Below are 19872 nucleotides of genomic sequence, written 5' to 3' on the forward strand. Positions count from 1 at the left end.
TTCTATAAACAATAGCTTAATCAACTTTAAAACATGGTAATTCAAACACATTATTGCTATTATTCAATATCAATCAGTACTTTAATAACATTTACTTTATTTACCCTTATTAACATAACTCGGACACTGACGGATACACGGATCCAACCTACACTCCGGGGTAAGCACATAGTGCTTCATCAGAATAAATCCGGAACTTTAACATTATAGTACATAAAGTACTTCATCGGAAAAAATCCGAAACTTCAACAGTAGTCGACACATACTGTCTCATCGACTCAATGTCGGAATATCCCAATACTTCCAATTCCTATGACATGTCAACTATATCTGACTAGCCCGACACTGTTAATAGGGTATTCAAAATCACATTCATTTCAATATGGTAAAAATACTTACCTCATTCACATTTTCATACAATATAAATATCAAATATAGCAATAACGATTAAGCTCGGTTTATAGAAATACAAACCACTATTTATCGAATTTAATCGATATGTTCGTTCACTTTTTCTTTTCCCTTCTTTGATGACGTATCCGGTGCTACATTTGCTACTAACAATCATACAATTAAAAATCATCAATATATTAATTCATAAAACACATTTTCACTTTCTACCAAACTTTTACAAAAATTCCAATTTCGTCCTTTTTCCATTACTAATCTTTTTTTTCTTTAACTTAAGCTTCATATTCTCTTTTAATCAACTCATTAACAATTTCTAACTCATCAAATTCATTATAAAACATAAATTTTGAGCTCTGTTCAACTTAGTCCCTATTTAAACCTAACTTAGAAATTCCTTTAACTAATCACTTCTAACTTCAATTTCTATCAATTTAACCCATAAAACCTCAATTTATTCAACTAAATCAATATCTAAAAATTCTCTATTTTTCTTCATTTTAACCTCATACATGTAGAACTTTGAATTAGGCATCCATAAACATAAAAATCATAAGAAAATGAGCTAAAACAACTTACCAATCAAACTTTAGGGCCTTAATCCTCAAATTTCCCTTTTTTATTTCTTTCTTTCTTTCTTCTTTCTTTCACGTTTGCTCTCTGTTAGTCTTTCTATCTTCTTTTTCTATTTTATCAATTTTACTTATTATACTATTATTAACCTATAATAAATATAAAACTAACATGTGTAATAGCTATAACATAAAATATCTTATAGCTATTACACATATATACCAACTATTACACACGTTATTCAATATTAACACACACATGGCACTTAGGGTCTAATTAATAGATTAGTCCCTTTTACATCTTTAATCTATAATTAAACTTTTATTCCTTATGCAATTTAGCCCTTTAAACTAAATTCAAGCTACTTCACTTAATTAAACACTAAATAACCATTCAACTATAATTCATAAATATTTCTAATAAATATTCATGAATAAATTTCACGGAAATAGTACTCAAGACTCAATTTTCGATACCGTAACTTTCGGTTCATTACAATTCTCTCCCTCTTAATAAATTTCGTCCTCGAAATTTACCTGAAAAGAGATGGGGGTATTGAAATCTCATTGTTTCTTCCGGTTCCTACGTAGCTTCTTCAACACTGTGACTTCGCCATAGCACTTTTACTAAAGGAATACATTTATTACGTAATTCTTTTACCTCTCGTGCTAGAATCTCAACTGGTTCTTCTTCATACGATAAGTCAGGTCAAATCTCTACATTCTCGGTCGTAATAACATGTGAAGGATCCAATCGATATTTTCTTAGCATAGAAACATGGAAGACATCGTGCATTTTCTGTACTTCAGGAGGTAAGGCCAATCGATATGCTACTGGTCCAATTCTCTCAATAACTTCGTAAGGTCCAATAAAACGAGGACTTAATTTTCCTTTTTGACCAAATCTTAGAATTTTCTTCCAAGGTGAAACCTTTAAAAATACTTTATCCCCGACCAAGTATTCAAAATCCCATCGTTTCAAATCTGCATACGATTTCTGTATATCAAAAGCAGTTTTCAATCTTTCCCAAAATTTTCTTAACTGTACTTTCCGTTTCTTGAACCAATTCAGGTCCAATCATCTTCTTCTCATTCAGTTCTGTCCAACATACGGGTGATCGGCATCTTCGTCCATACAAAGCCTCATACGGTGCCATATGTATACTTGACTGGAAACTATTATTATACACAAATTCAGCTAATGACAAATAATATTCCCAGTTAGACTCAAAATCAATCATACAGGCTCGAAGCATATCTTCTAAAATTTGTATTACCCGTTCAGATTGACCATCAGTCTGTGGATGAAAAGCTGTACTAAAGTAAAGTCGAGTACCGAAAGATTCATGTAATTGCTTCCAAAACCTTGACGTAAACCTTGGATCTCTGTCAGAAATTATTGATTTTGGAATACCATGTAATCTAATGATTTCCCGAACATAAACCTCAGCAAGTTTCTTTAATGGCCAATCGGTTCTCACAGCTAAGAAATGAGCTGACTTTGTAAGTCGATCAACTATTACCTAAATAGCATTCTTTTTACTTGTAGACGTCGATAATCCCGTCACAAAGTCCATCGTTATTCGGTCCCATTTCCATTCAGGAATATTGATGGGTTGAAGTAATCCCGATGGAACTTGATGTTCTGCCTTCACTAGTTGACAAGTCAAACACTTTGCCGGGATCAGGCCGAAGTAGTTCGTTTGCTAGAGGTGGTACTAGAAGAACTAGTGAGAGTGCTACACAATAATCTGAAGCTAGAGCTCCAGCTCGAGCGTATGTTGTGAGGACTCGAGAAGAGAAAGATGCTCACGATGTGGTGACAGGTATATTCTTATTGAATTCAGCACTCGTTTATGCTTTAATAGAGCCTGGGTCATCACATTCATATGTTAATACGAAAGTACTTGAGACAAAAAAATTAGAGTCTGAATTGTCTAAAGTTATGATAGAATTGTCTAGTCCACTGGGACAAACTACTTTAGTGAACCATATATGTCGAAGATGTTCGTTAATGATTCAAGATAGAATATTCCCTGTTGATCTGTTGATTATGCCATTTGGCGACTTTGATGTTATTTTGGGAATGGATATTAGAACATGGAGTGATTTTAGACTGTTATAAGAAGAAGTTTATTGTTCAGAATGATAGTGAAGATAGAATTGAAGTAAATGGTATTCAGACTAGTGGATCAATTCGTATTGTTTCGGCCATTAAAACTAGCAAGCTTCTTCATCGAGGTTGTAATGCTTTCTTAGCATATGTGATTAATTCGGATTCAGTTGAAAGTCAGTGTAGTAAAATTCGGACTGTATGTGAATTTTCTGATGTATTCCCTGAGGAATTACCTGGATTACCCCCTGATCGAGAGATAGAATTTGTGATTGAAGTCTACCCAGGTACAGATCCGGTATCGATATCTCTGTACCGTATGGCACCTACTGAGCTAAAGGAATTAAAAGTACAGTTGTAAGACTTATTGGACAGAGGTTTTATACGACCTAGTACATCACCATGGGGAGCTCCAATGTTATTTGTTAAAAAGAAAGATGGGTCGATGCGGTTGTGCATTGATTATCGACAACTCAACAAAGTGACTGTCACGAACAAGTATCCACTTCCCCGAATAGATGATTTGTTTGATCAACTGAAAGGAGCTTCTGTATTTTCAAAGATTGATCTGAGGTCGGGATACTATCAGTAGAAAGTAAAAGAGTGCGACATATTGAAGATGGCATTTCGTACGAGGTATGGGCATTATGAATTTTTAGTGATGCCATTTGGACTGACAAATACCCCTGCTGCTTTTATGGATCTTACGAATCGGATTTTTCAGCCATACTTGGATCAGTTCATAGTAGTTTTTATCGATAATATTTTGGTGTATTCCAAGTCAGAAAAAGATCATGAGCAACATCTCCAGATTGTTTTGCAAATACTACGAGAAAAGTAATTGTATGGAAAATTGAGCAAGTGTGAATTTTGGTTATCAGAAGTTGTGTTTCTTGGTCATGTCGTATCAGCGGATGGAATTAGAGTGGATCCAAAGAAGATTGAAGCAGTTATTCAGTGGAAAGTTCCTAAGAATGTATCAGAGGTATGAAGTTTTCTCGGATTGGCTGGTTACTATCGAAGATTCGTCAATGGATTTTCAAAGATAGCCTTACCGATGACCAAGCTACTACAGAAGAATATTCCATTTGTTTGGAATGAGCAATGTCAGAAAAGTTTTGAAGCATTAAAACGAATGTTAACAGAGGCACTGGTGTTGACTTTACCAGAATCAGAAAGAGATTTTGTAGTGTACAGTGATGCTTCATTGAGTGGACTGGGATGTGTACTGATGCAGAACGGGAAAGTCATTGCTTATGCTTCACGGCAACTGAAACTGCATGAACGTAACTATCCAACTCATGATTTAGAATTAGCAGCTGTAATTTTTGCCTTGAAGATTTTGAGGTACTATCTTTGTGGTGAAAAGTGCTATGTTTATACGGATCATAAAAGTTTGAAGTATCTACTTTCGCAAAAAGAATTGAATCTGAGACAAAGGCGTTGGATAGAGCTTCTAAAAGACTATGATTGTGTCATAGACTATCATCTAGGGAAGGCTAATGTAGCAGCCAACGCACTGAGTAGAAAAGCTGCGATTGAATTACGAGCAATGTTTGCACAACTTAGTATCACTGAAGATGGAAGCCTTTTGACTGAATTAAGAATAAAGCCAGTAATGTTTGATCGAATCAGATCAACACAGTTAGAAGATGATAAGTTGTTAAAGAAAAGAGAGATGATTCGGAATGGTACAACAGAAAATTTTAGCATTGATGGAAATTCCTGTCTAAGATTTCAAAATCGACTTTGCATTCCGAATAATTCTGAGTTGAAAGAGTTAATTCTTCGAGAAGCTCATAATAGTCAATTTGCATTTCATCCTGGAGGTATGAAAATGTATCATGATTTGCGTGAATTGTATTGGTGGTCGGGAATGAAAAAGGATATAACTGAATATGTGACAAAGTGTTTGACTTGTCAACGAGTGAAGGTAGAACATCAAGTTCCATCGGGATTACTTCAACCCATCAATATTCCTGAATGGAAATGGGACCGAATAATGATGAACTTTGTGACGGGATTACCAACGTCTACAAGTAAAAAGAATGCTATTTGGGTAATGTTGATCGACTTACGAAGTCAGCTCATTTCTTAGCTGTGAGAACCGATTGGTCGTTAAAGAAACTTGCTGAGGTTTATGTTCGGAAAATCATTAGATTACATGGTATTCCAAAATCAATAATTTCTGACAGAGATCCAAGGTTTACGTCAAGGTTTTGGAAGCAATTACATGAATCTTTCGGTACTCGACTTCACTTTAGTACAGCTTTTCATCCACAGACTGATGGTCAATCTGAACGGGTAATACAAATTTTAGAAGATATGCTTCGAGCCTGTATGATTGATTTTGAGTCTAACTGGGAATATTATTTGTCATTAGCCGAATTTTTGTATAATAATAGTTTCCATTCAAGTATACATATGGCACCGTATGAGGCTTTGTATGGACGAAGATGCCGATCACCCGTATGTTGGACAGAACTGAATAAGAAGAAGATGATTGGACCTAAATTGGTTCAAGAAACGGAAAGTACAGTTAAGAATACAAAATTCATATGACTATATCGTTTGTTTCTATTAAAACTAGATTCAATAAGGATTCTAACCATATAAAGTACACCACCTAATTATTTTTGTAAACTTTATGGTGAATTTCCAAAGTTGGAACAGGGGATCCAGAAATCGCTCTGGCCCTATTTCACCAAAACTCAGATACCCTATAAAATACAAAACCTTTACCTGTTTTGCTTATTCCATGTGAAAATAGACACAACGAGCTTTAATTTCATATATTATTCACCATCAACCCATGTCTCTACAATTTCTTGTGATTTTTCAAAATCCCGTTATTTCTGATACTTGAATCTATTTTTAAGTTACTTTCACATTTTTCTTAGTTTTCATGTGATAGTTACTACTTAATCATACATACTATTAAACATGTATATCATCAGCCACTCTATTAGCTAATCACTAGCAAGTATTTACACATCATTCATTGATCATATCATATCAAAAGAAACCAAGTTCCTATACATGCCATACACAAAACGAAACGTCTAACTATACCAATATAATTTCTTAGATAGTGTGATCGGGTCTCCGACGTTTCCTTCGATCCCTGAGTGGCTTGATAAAAACTATAAAAAAAAAGAAAATAAAGAGAGTAAGCACTAGGCTTAGTAAGCTTACAAGAAAATAAATTACAACATTCAACATAATGAATAATTATACATAATGTCACCTAGCCTCATAAAGTTTCTTTACTTCTCATTTTCTACCTTCTTCTTTACTCACTTACCTTCTTTCTTACCTGGCCTTTCACTATTCTTAAATATAATCTACCTTCCCTTTTGCTGATAATTCACTGTAATTTAACGTGTACAATGACCCGTTGAACCACTTGAAATACTAAGGATACTAGGGTCGTTCCTGTCTATCAATATCCTGCCAATGCCAAGTCTTCGACATGGACTTACATGAATTATTCCTGTCTCCAATGCCATATATATATCTAATATGGGCTTACATGGCTCATTCCTGCCTCCAAAGCCATATAACTGATATGGACTTACATGGCTCATTTCTGTCCTATCCTATCCTGTCAACCCCAATATCCCAACATTCCTAAGGTTCAAACGGGGCTTCCTAATGCTTTTTCTCTGTCACTTCGCCTTTAATTCGACTTTAAATATTCAAAGAAAATAAGTATATAAATGTTTTAAATTGACAATAATAATGTAAAATAAAAGAATATTGCATTTATTTACTATAAACTTACCTCGATACAAAATGTGACTAAACTTTACAATTTAATCCTTTACTTTTTCTTTTCCCCGATCTACTCCCGAATTTCGCTCTTCTTGATCTATAATAGCAAATTTAACTTATTTAGTATTCACATTTATCAAAACAGTCCTTGACCCAAACTTTGGAAAAATTACATTTTTGCCCCTAAACTTTCACATATTTGCACTTTTTTCCCAAGGCTCGTAATTTAAACTTCATCCTATTTTCTTATGTTTTATGACATGCTGATCATTTTTCCCTTCTATGACAACATCAAATTCACACTCTAACATGTACTTATGACTATTAGGTATTTTTACCGATTAAGCCCTTTTACTCGTTTTCACTTAAAACCGAGTAGCACAAGTTGTCTAACATAATTTAAAACCTCATATTCTATCATAAAACATCAAAATAAACACTTTTCACCTATGGGTATTTTTCCAAATATGAACCCTAACTTAAATTATTGCTAGCATAAGCTTTATCGAGCTACCGGGACTCCAAAAACGTAAAGAACATTAAAAACGGGGCTTGGAATCACTTACTATGGAGCTTGAAAGCTTGAAACAAACCCTAGCTATAGAGAACCCTTGAAATTTCGTGCTAATGAAGAAGATGATGAATTTTGTGTTATTTTTCCCTTTTATTTCATTTAATATCCAAATGACCAAAATGCCCTTCCTTATTAAACTTTCAAAAATTCCATCCATGTCCTATTTTGTCCACGAACTTAGAAATTGGTCAAATTTTTATTTAAACCCTCCTAATTAATATTCCAAAGCAATTTCATACTAAAAACTTCTAGAATGCAAGTTTTGCAAATTATTCGATTTAGTCCCTAATCTCAACTTAAGCACTTTATGCATAGAATTTCATCACGAAATTTTCACACAATCATGCAATCATATCATGAACCTCAAAATAATAATAAAATAAAATTTTCTACCTCAGATTTGCGGTTTTGCAACCACTGTTCCGTTTAGGCCCTATTTCGAGATGTTACATTTCTCCCCCCTTTAGGGATTTTTGTCCCCGAAAATCTTACCTGTGAAAAGATTTGGGTACTGTTTTCGCATAGCCTCTTTGGGTTCCCATGTAGCCTCGTCTACCCCATGTCTATTCGATATTACTTTCACAAGTGCAATACTTTTGTTCCTTAATTGCTTTATCTACTAATACATGCTTGCCTAATGGATTCGATACTTTAATCACAAATTCTGTAGATTCTATAGGCATACTTGTACTAGACATCAATTTCTTGCAAACATATGAATGAGTTGAACCCGGATCAATCAAAGCAATGACATTAATATCATATAGAGAAAATATACCCGTAATCACATCGGGGAAGGATGCCTCTTCGCGTGCACGAATAGCGTAAGTCCTTGCAGGGGCTCTAACATCTGGTCTCACAGCCGAATCTCTTGAGGTACCTCTGTTACTTGCTCCTACTCCCGGTTGTCTCGGTGATCTGCCTCTAGTAGGAGCATTTCTGGATCTAGCACTCTGTGTTATCTCTCAATTAGCCACCTCTAGACATTCTCGTACAAAATGATCTGGAGCACCGTATTTATAACAAACATTTTTGCCTGCCCGACAAGGACCATAATGAAGTCTACCACACCGTGAACACCCTGATCTACCTTTTCCAACATTACCTACACTCACAGTCGAGGTGTTCTAAGCCTTCGAATCCTTAAATCTGCTACCTCTATTCTGACTAGAATACCCGGCTGAGAAACTAGATCTGGTAGAAAACTCCTTTGGTCTTTTGGATGTAGCCTGGAATGACCTGCTCATCTGTCTCTTCTTTGTATCTTGTGTCTCTGTCTCAACTTTGCCTTTTGTTTTTAACAGCTCCTCTGCCTTACAGGCTCTCTCAACTAAAATGACAAACTCTTTTATTTCTAGGACACCCACTGACAGTCAGATATTATCATTTAACCCATCCTCAAACCTTTTACACATAATAGCCTCTGTGGACACACATTCTCGAGCATATTTACTAAGCCTGACAAATTCGCGCTCATAATCGGTCACTGTCATATTACCTTGTTTCAATTCCAGGAATTCCTTACTCTTCTGATCAATAAACCTCTGACTGATGTACTTTTTACGAAATTCCTTCTGAAAGAAATCCCAAGTGACCTTCTCCTTTGGTACAACTGATACAAGTGTCTTCCACCAGTAGTAGGCTGAGTCTCTAAAAAGTGATACTACACATTTCATACATTCCTTGGGTGTACAAGATAATTCGTCAAAGACTCTGATAGTATTTTCTAACCAAAATTCTGCTCTTTCTGCATCATCATCTTTTGTTGCTCGGAACTTTTTTGCCCCTTGTTTCCTGATTCTATCAACTAGTGGCTTTTCTCTTATCACTGTACCTGTGACTGGGGGAGCTTGAGCTACATGGGTAGCCTGAGAATCATGAGGGGCGGAGGTTTAACTGCCGGATTCGTACGAACGAACTCGGCAAACAAATCATTCAAAGCTTGGAAGAGAGCTTCTCGAGTCACTCCCCCCTGATTAACTGTTACTGGTCTATTCTCAGATGGTGCCGCCCCTTCTGTGGGAGCAGGCGCATTACTTTCTACATCATCATCACCAGCTCGCTCGGGATCCATTACTATAAAACAAAATATCTATAACATCCCTATCCTGTAACCATCACCGGAATAGGTAAGGGGCATTACCGGACTTGTAACTCATGTCAGAATAGTAAAATTTTGAACTTTTTCTTGAAATAAAGATCATTCATTTAAATAAGTACTAACCACAACCAGGGATAAAATTTAAACCTCTCTAAGTAAACATTCAAAAGATGCCATTTTCGCATGGCTTATATACATTAACCAAAATATTCTTCCGCCACTAGTCTATTCTATACATGCCATAAGATAATCCAAAACATAGCAGTACCAAGCAGTGAATAGTGATAGTGTGACAAGTTGCTGACGATCCCCGAGCAAAAGGCCAAATTCAACAATCTATAAAACAGAGAAAACAAAGTAAACGGAGTAAGCATTACAATGCTTAGTAAGTTTTAAGCAGTGTCAACAGATAACAATCAAATTACAACATAGTTGTTCGTATTTTTTTTTGTTTCACTCTTCCTTCGGGCATACCATCCCTTTACCGAATATGCACATCTCATCATATACAATAGGCAGATAAACTTTCACATAAAAGTGAGCTCATGTGACATAGATATATTGTATAATTTCACATAACCTCTCACACTGATCCGATGTCACATAATCATAGGAATAGTCTCATAGATTGCTCACGTATGCATCACATAAGTACCTTATAATTCAGTTCAAATCAAGCTCACATATAAACTTGGAGTACATACCTGTTTAACCTTTCGCATTGAATATATTTATAAGCAATTCTTATTACGAAGTCTTATAGCTTTAACCTCTACTCGGATTATCGGCGAGACCTTTAGCTCAGATGAAATCTCCACACGAAGTTATCGGGTCTTACCCGGACAAAATCTCCACACGTAGTCATCGGGTCTTACCCGGACATAATCTCCACACGTAGTCATCGGGTCTTACCCGGAATATATTTCCAAGTTTCATGTACATTTAATCACATGTTACAACATTCACATCGACTGTCATATTTGTAATTCATTTGCCTCATCAAATATCTATTAATACACACCTTTCACATTTGGTCATTCAGCCACAATATACACACATCGCCTACATATTTCACACTAGCCATTCGGCTTTACCACATATACATATCTCATATATATATTTCACATTGACCATTCGGCTTTACCACATATGCATATCTCATACATATTTCACATTAGCCATTCGGCTTTACCACATATACATATCTCATATATATATTTCACATTAACCATTCAGCTTTACCAAATATACATATCTCATATATATATATTTCGCATTAGCCATTCGGATTTACCACATATACATATCCCATACATATTTCACATATCTCATACATATTTCACATTAGCCATTCGGCTTTACCACATATACATATCTCATACATATTTCACATTAGCCATTCGGCTTTACCACATATACATATCTCATGCATCAATTTCAGCAATAGCTTATAAGCAACTCAAATAGTTTCATCAATGTTTACAACAAATTCACATATTCACTACAAGCTGTTTTCCTGAGCAATAGTCACTAAATTATTTATAACTGGAGCTACAAAACTCAAAATCAATTTCCGTTAATTTTCCCTGAATATAGACTCATATATCTTGCATCCATAAAATTTTCAGAATTTTAGGATTGGCCAATCAATACCAGATTTTTCTTAAAGTTTCCCCTATTTCACTGTTTGACTAATCTGACCATTCTTCACTACGAATCAAATTTCTAATTGTACAGAATTCAAAGTGTGTTCTATTTGATTTAATTTGAAACTAGACTCATTAAGGAGTCTAAGCATATAAATTTTATCTTATAAACATTTTTGTACAAATTATAATGATTTTCTAAAAACCGAACAGGGGATTTCGGAGTCATTCTGACACCGTCCCACTCAACTTTAAATATCTCTTTATAGGAAATTTCTTTGCTCACATGGTATCTTTTATAAGAAACTAGACTAATTAAGCTTTGATTACATATTTTATTCAGCCTATAATTCCACACCATCAATTTATGGTGATTTTCTAAAATCACGTTACTGCTGCTGTCCTAAGCAAAATATTACAATTTGCTCTTAAATTTCCAAGTCCAAACACTTATGAACTCGCCATTGGAGTTTAAAACATATCATGGCCACATCATATCTTATTAAATCAACTCATTATGTCCTATTATGATTGAATTTACTCAACGTTTAATCACTTAAAACTTACCTCGGAAGTGGTCGACAACTAGATATCCACGGCTATTCGTTTACTTTCTCTTTCCCCCTATCCGACTTTGGTCCTTTAAGCTCTTGAGCTAATTCAAACAAATTTAACTTATTAGAGTCTCATTATGCTAGCTTATGGCCGAATATGACAAGGAGTTTGATAGGTCATATGGCCACCTTTAGCTCAAATACAAAATGGTCATACGCATTTTTAATCACATTGAGCAATTTAATACAATTAATCTAACATTTCCTCATGTGCACCTTGATGACCGAATACACACATCATTAACCTAATATCAATTGACTAAGCACTTTAACAAATTCTCCTTGAGTCGATTATCTAAGTCAAGACAAAAGCATCAATGTGCTTGCCTCTAACCGAATACATGCAACACCAATCTACCTCATGTGGCCGAATATGCATGTCTATGTTGAGGCCAATTATATGCTTAATACTTCCTACAAATGTGGTTACTTGTATTGACTACATACCATTTGTTTCAAGTTCAAAACTCGGCTAATACACATATATACACTAGTAATTTAATACTAACATTTGCACTTCACCTTACTACCATTTTTCATCCAAATAACATGAACAACAACCAATTTCTCTTCTACTTCCTACCATGGCCGAATGCATCAAGACACCATACCATTTCAATTTTGGTCATGGGTTAAACAAAGAACTTAATGTCTAACTCAAAAATGCTAAAAAGAAAATCCAAGAGTCATCAATCACCATCACATGTATCATTACAAAGCTTCACACTTAGCATGCAAATGACATCAACACAAGTCCACCTTAGCCGAAACTTAGTTCATCTTCATGCCTCATCACCACAACATCAACCACCAACCAAGAAGGCAACACCCATGGCCGAATATCATCTCCATCTCATAGCAAAGATTTAGACCATGGGATAGGTAGAACTCAAGCTAACAACTAAAAATATGCATGAATCTCATGGAACAACATCAACATACCTTAGCCTAGTAAACCACCATAGCCGATTTTCTCCAAGCTCTTTTCCCTCTCTTTCTTTCTTCTATTCGGCCAAGTTCACCACATGAGAACCCTTTTTTTTTCTTCATCATTTTCCTTTTCATTATTTTATTACCATGCTCCTTATTTTATCATTTCTAACATCAACCATTAACACAACATGTTTATGACATGTTTTTACCCATCACATTTTGTCTATCCTCAATGTCATGGCCGGCCACTACTAATTAAGTGGGGAAATTGACATGCAAGTCCACCCTTTTGACTACATGCACTAATAGATCCTTATAGATTAACCTATCACATTTCAAAAGTGTCACACATAAGTCCTATTTACTAAATTCACATGCAATTAACTAAATCGAAGCTTAAAACTTTCACACATTCATATTCACATATTTTAGACAATAATTATCATATTCAAATAATTTGGTGACTAGGTTTAGCTGTCCCGAAACCGCTTTCCGACTAGGGTCACTTTAGGGTTGTCACAATATCTAAAAATCGTCAGGAGTCGTCACACTATCAAAATACAGGTATGGCATGTACAGCTAGACTTTTACTCACACTAACTATTCCGAGAACCGACTAAACCTGCCGTGACGTCCCCCTACCCGAGACCGTCGCCAGAGTCGAGCAGGAGACATTACAAAACTTATCTTAGCACTTAAACAGTTTTCGTAGTAAACTATCCATCTACGTCACGGTCGCTAAAAAAATCATATCTCGAGTTACGAAACTTGAAATCTAATTCCGTAAATTTTCCCTGAAACTAGACTCATATATCTACTTACTAACTTTTTTCTAGAATTTTTGGTCAGGCTAATTAGTACAGTTTATTAGAAAAAGTCTCCCCTATTTTAGGGTTTGGCTACTATGACCCTTGTGCACTACGAATCAAATTTCTTCCTGTACAGAAATCCAATGACTATGCCATTTGTTTCAATTAAAAATAGACTCAATAAGGAATCCATAAAAATAAAGTTTGAGTCCTAATTCTTAATACACAATTTATGGTGAATTTCTAAAGTCAGAACAGGGAATCTAGAAATTGTTCTAACCCTGTTTCACCAAAACGTAAATATCTCATAAAATACAACTCTTTTACCTATTTTATTTCTTCCATATAAAAATAGATTCATTAAGCTTCAATTACAAATTTTATTCATTATCTAATTCACTTTATACTATTTTTGGTATATTTTCAAAGTTGGACTACCGCTACTATCCAAATCTGTTTTAGTATAAAATGTTGATAACTAAGTTTATAACATCTTCATTTCTTCTCTCTACAATATTTACCAACACTTCCTCTTATTACTCTTCACTAACATATCAAAACATACCATACTTAAGGTTTTGGTAACATTTACAAAACATACCAAAATATCACTTAACAACTTAGATACTTTCAAAATGACCAAAAGACATCCTAGGTACAATGCCATTTTCCAAAAAGATAGAAACTTCACCAATTTGAGTTTGGGGATCCGCTTGTATGCTGAGTCCTTATACTTTCGTACCTAGCCTGTGCACGGAAACAAACCGTACGCTGAGAATACTCTCAGTGGTATTTCTATAAACAATAGCTTAATCAATCAACTTTAAAACATGGAAATTCAAACACATTATTGCTATTATTCAATATCAATCAGTACTTTAATAACCTTTACTTTATTTACCCTTATTAACATAACTCGGACACTAACGGATACACGGATCCAACCCACACTCCGGGATAAGCACATAGTGCTTCATCGGAATAAATCCAGAAATTTAACATTATAGTACACAAAGTACTTCATCGGAACAAATCCGAAACTTTAACAGTAGTCGACACATACTGTCTCATCGACTCAATGTCGGAATATCCCAATACTTCCAATTCCTAAAACATGTCAACTATATCCGACTAGCCCGACACTGTTCATAGGGAATTCAAAATCACATTCATTTCAATATGGTAAAAATAGTTACCTCATTCACATTTTCATACAATATAAATATCAAATATAGCAATAACGATTAAGCTCGGTTTATAGAAATACAAACCACTATTTATCGAATTTAATCAATATCTTCGTTCACTTTCTCTTTTCCCTTCTTTGATGACGTATTCGGTGCTACGTTTGCTACTAACAATCATACAATTAAAAATCATCACTATATTAATTCATAAAACACATTTTCACTTTCTACCAAACTTTTACAAAAATTCCAATTTCGTCCTTTTTCCATCACTAATCTTTTTTTCTTTAACTTAAGCTTCATATTCTCTTTTAATCAACTCATTAACAATTTCTAACTCATCAAATTCATTATAAAACATAAATTTTGAGCTCTGTTCAACTTAGTCCCTATTTAAACCTAACTTAGAAATTCATTTAACTAATCACTTCTAACTTCAATTTCTATCAATTTAACCCATAAAACCTCAATTTATTCAACTAAATCAATATCTAAAAATTCTCTATTTTTCTTCATTTTAACCTCATACATGTAGAACTTTGAATTAGGCATCCATAAACATAAAAATCATAAGAAAATGAGCTAAAACAACTTACCAATCAAACTTTAGGGCCTTAATCCTCAAATTTCCCTTTTTTATTTCTTTCTTTCTTTCTTCTTTCTTTCACGTTTGCTTTCTGTTAGTCTTTCTATCTTCTTTTTCTATTTTATCAATTTTACTTATTATACTATTATTAACCTATAATAAATATAAAACTAACATGTGTAATAGCTATAACATAAAATATCTTATAGCTATTACACATATATACCAACTATTACACACGTTATTCAATATTAACACACACATGGCACTTAGGGTCTAATTAATAGATTAGTCCCTTTTACTTCTTTAATCTATAATTAAACTTTTATTCCTTATGCAATTTAGCCCTTTAAACTAAATTCAAGCTACTTCACTTAATTAAACACTAAATAACCATTCAACTATAATTCATAAATATTTCTAATAAATATTCATGAATAAATTTCACGGAAACAGTACTCAAGACTCAATTTCCGATACCGTAACTTTCGGTTCATTACAATTACATACTTTACCTTAATGAATTCGGGATCGTCCTGGGATGCTGATTCAACGTACTATCTTTACTTAACCTGCGCACGGAAACAAACTGTACGCTGAGTATTGATAATGGCATGTACCCAGGATGTTTAATGAGAGTCATTTAGGTTGTAAAAGTATTGATGAAATGAGTAAATTATGGTTGGCAACGGTATGTAGTATGAATTTTGAAATTTACTAAAAATTCGTAGTGATTCCGAATTAGTCCCGAATTGAATTTACTAATCATATTGGACCGCGAGGGCCCATGTAACACCCCTTACCCGTATCCGAGGCCGGGCTAAGGTACGAGGCGTTACCAGAAAAACATACAAACATTAAACTAAAATACGAGCCATAAAATTTTATTCATAATTCAAAGCGTTCATTATCTTACACATAGTCCCTTATTTAAGTCTACGGAGCCCAAAACATACTTTAGAAAGGGTTTGGGACTAAACCGAGAACTTACGAAAATCTTGGAAATTTCATGCTTTAAGGCTCCACATGCTAGTGTCCCAAAGTCGTGTTCCATACACGGCTGAGACACATGGCCGTGTCTCTGCCTGTGTGGAATATACCTAGGCTATTTTCCAAGCTTTGGTCAACCTTGATCTCTTACACATTTATACAAAATCAAAAGCATATAACATGGTATTCATGTAATGATTAAACATCCTCAATTAAACCACAAACATAGCATTTGTATGTCATCATACATGTGTCTCTCATACTCATTTTACCTTGTTTATTATAGTACCACTTATACATTTATACCAAGATTATCATCTTACCAAATATCTTCAGCTTAATCATCAAGCATTCATATTTAAAGCTAGATCATATCTTTATAAAATACCACGATTTGGATGCGCAGAATAACATGTTTGCCTGAAACATTTCAATTCAATTCCATACCCAACAAGCATTACATTGAGACTAGTCATATATATATATACATGTCATGATACATAACATTCTCTTTTTGTTTTCTTATAAACACATATCATTTATTTCATTATATCAATATTTCATATACCATAGTTTCCATGTATTCCACATATATTTATTTTCCTCCTCCTCCTCTCCATTCCACATCCTTAATGTATATAGCATTCTTGTAAGTACGATTTCACAATTTACTAATAAATGTTCACATCAAACTGTCCACACGAGTCATAGTCACTTAATTATTTATAATTCGAGCTATAGAGCTCCAAATTAAGATCCGTAAATTTCCCCTGAAACTAGACTCACATATATTTCCACCATAAAATTTTCATAATTTTTGGTTTAGCCAATTAGTACAGTTTATTCATTAAAATTTCCCCTGTTTCACTTTCTGACAGTTCTGACCTCTCTTCACTAAAAAATAATTATCTCACAGTACAGAACTCGGATAATGTTCTTGTTGATTTATCTTGAAAATAGACTCATTATGGATTTTAAAAAATATAATTTTGAGCCTCTAATTATTTTTCTCCAAATTTTTGTGATTTTCCAAAGTTAGAACAGGGGATCACGTAATCATTCTGAATCAGTCTCACAAAAACATAAATATCTCAAAATATAGAACTCCTTTGCTTTCTATATTTCTTTTATATGAAAATAAACTCATTAAGCTTTAATTTGATATCTCATTCAGTCTCTGATTCAATTTATACTATTTTTGGTGATTTTTCAAAATCACGTCATTGCTACTGTCCAAAACAGTTTTATTGCTAATTCACTCTTTCACACTTTCTTTGTATTAACCTCATTTTAACATACATATCACAAATCATTTTCACCACATTTCATACATCACAAGTATAGGCCCATGATCACAAGGTCACCATAAAATCATCCTCATGTATAACTTACTTGTTTATAACCTTACCACATCCTGGTCACTTAATGAACACATCATTCACATAACCAAGTTCCTGCACTTATTCATCACAAAACTCACAAAGCAATACATAGAGAGTCTCCCGTTGAACACTTCGGATCAATCCTCGATACTTGGTGGTTTCAGTACATAGCTCCACCCATCATATAGTTCAGCTCTCTTGTACACATGGTGAACACTTAGTACCACCCATGTGACCTAGCCAGTTTATCTCATAGCTCTTTTGTCTACATGGTGTCCTTCACTTGGAACCACGCATGCGACCTAGCTACATATATCCCGTAGCTCTCTTGTCTACATGGTGTACACATAGTATCACCCATGCGACCTAGCTACATCATAATGTCTTGTAGCTCTCTTGTACACATGATGTGCACTCAGCACTATACATGTGACCTAGCTACATACCATCTGTATCATCCAATCTTTCCGAAGGTTCAACCGGGATTTCTCTCTCTTTTCCAACAATTTCACCAATCAAGTAATTATCCACAAACATATTTCCAATATTTTTATAAAATATCATAATACAAGTAATAGTGATGTATTACTTACATATAAACTTACATCTCATTTAATATCAACGCAATAACATTAAATTACACATTGTCTTATTAAAAATCATATGAATTTACAATTTCCCATAATATCCATAATCATAGAAATCACATTTATGTATGATAATTCAATGCACTTCATGTACCATAGACATATTTTTAAATCAATTCATAAACTTGGCACCATAATCATTTAATTTAACATAATTCAATTAATTCACTAAATTTAACTTTCAAATATAAATTACAGCATTATTGTTGTATTATTATCATACCAACTTACATACTTTCAACACCTTGGAGATCATAGTAAATATATCAATTTTACATTGAAACATGCATAAATTAATGCTTATTATACATATGAACTTACCTTGATATTAAAACGGCCATTTTACTAACTTTCCCAATTTTCAATTTTTCTCTCATTCTAGGTTCAAATCTCGTTTTCCGGGATCTAAAACATCTACTTATTTAATTAATTTACTATTCAAAACAGTCCTTAACTCAAACTTTGGAAAAATTACAATTTTGCCCCTAAACTTTTGCATATTTACACTTTTGCCCCTAGGCTCGGGAATTAAACTTCATCCCTTATTCTTATGTTTTATGACATGATGATCACTTTTCCCTTTTATGGCAACATCAAATTCTCACTCTAACATATACTTATGACTATTAGGTATTTTTACCGATTAAGCCCTTTTGCTCGTTTTCACTTAAAATCGAGTAGCACAAGTTGTCTAACATAACTTAAAACCTCATATTGTATCATAAAACACCAGAATACACAAATTTTACCTATGGGTATTTTTCCAAATATGAACCCTAGGTTGAATTATTGCTAGCATAAGCTAAATCAAGTTACCGGGACTCTAAAAACGTAAAGAACTTGAAAAACGGGGTTAGAACGGACTTACAATTGAGCTTGGGAAGCTTGAAAACCCTATCCATGGAGTCTCCATTGGTATACACGTCCATGGTGAAGAAGATGAGCAAAATTGGCTTTTAATTTTGTATTTTAATTCATTTTACCCCTAAATGACCAAAATACCCTTACTACTAAACTTTCCAAAAATTCCATCCATGTCCAATTTTTGTCCATAACTTAGAAATTGGTCAAATTGCTATTTAAGACCTCCTAATTAATATTTCAAATCAATTTCATACTAGAAACTTCTAGAATGCAAGTTTTGCAACTTATTCAATTTAGTCCCTAACTTCGAATTAAGCACTTTATGAATAGAATTTCTTCACGAAATTTTCACACAATCATGCAATCATATCATAGACATCAAAATAATCATAAAATAATTATTTATATCTCAAATTTTGTGGTCCTGAAACCTCTGTTCCAACTAGACCCAATTTTGGGCTATTACAGCCCATTAAAGGGACGACATCTTAAAACTGGGATGTGTGTGAATATTTATTTTAATTAATGACCAGAATTGGACTGTACTGACTGGTAATGTCTCGTAACCCTGTTCTGGTGAAGGTATAGGGTTAGGGGACGTTACATCCTTAATCTCCATAGAGGGTTCTTTGAACATGTGCAGTGAATCATCATTTGACAAAGTCATTTCTG

Source organism: Gossypium hirsutum, chromosome A07 (genome assembly GCF_007990345.1).
Source record: "Gossypium hirsutum isolate 1008001.06 chromosome A07, Gossypium_hirsutum_v2.1, whole genome shotgun sequence".
Classification (NCBI taxonomy): Eukaryota; Viridiplantae; Streptophyta; class Magnoliopsida; order Malvales; family Malvaceae; genus Gossypium; species Gossypium hirsutum.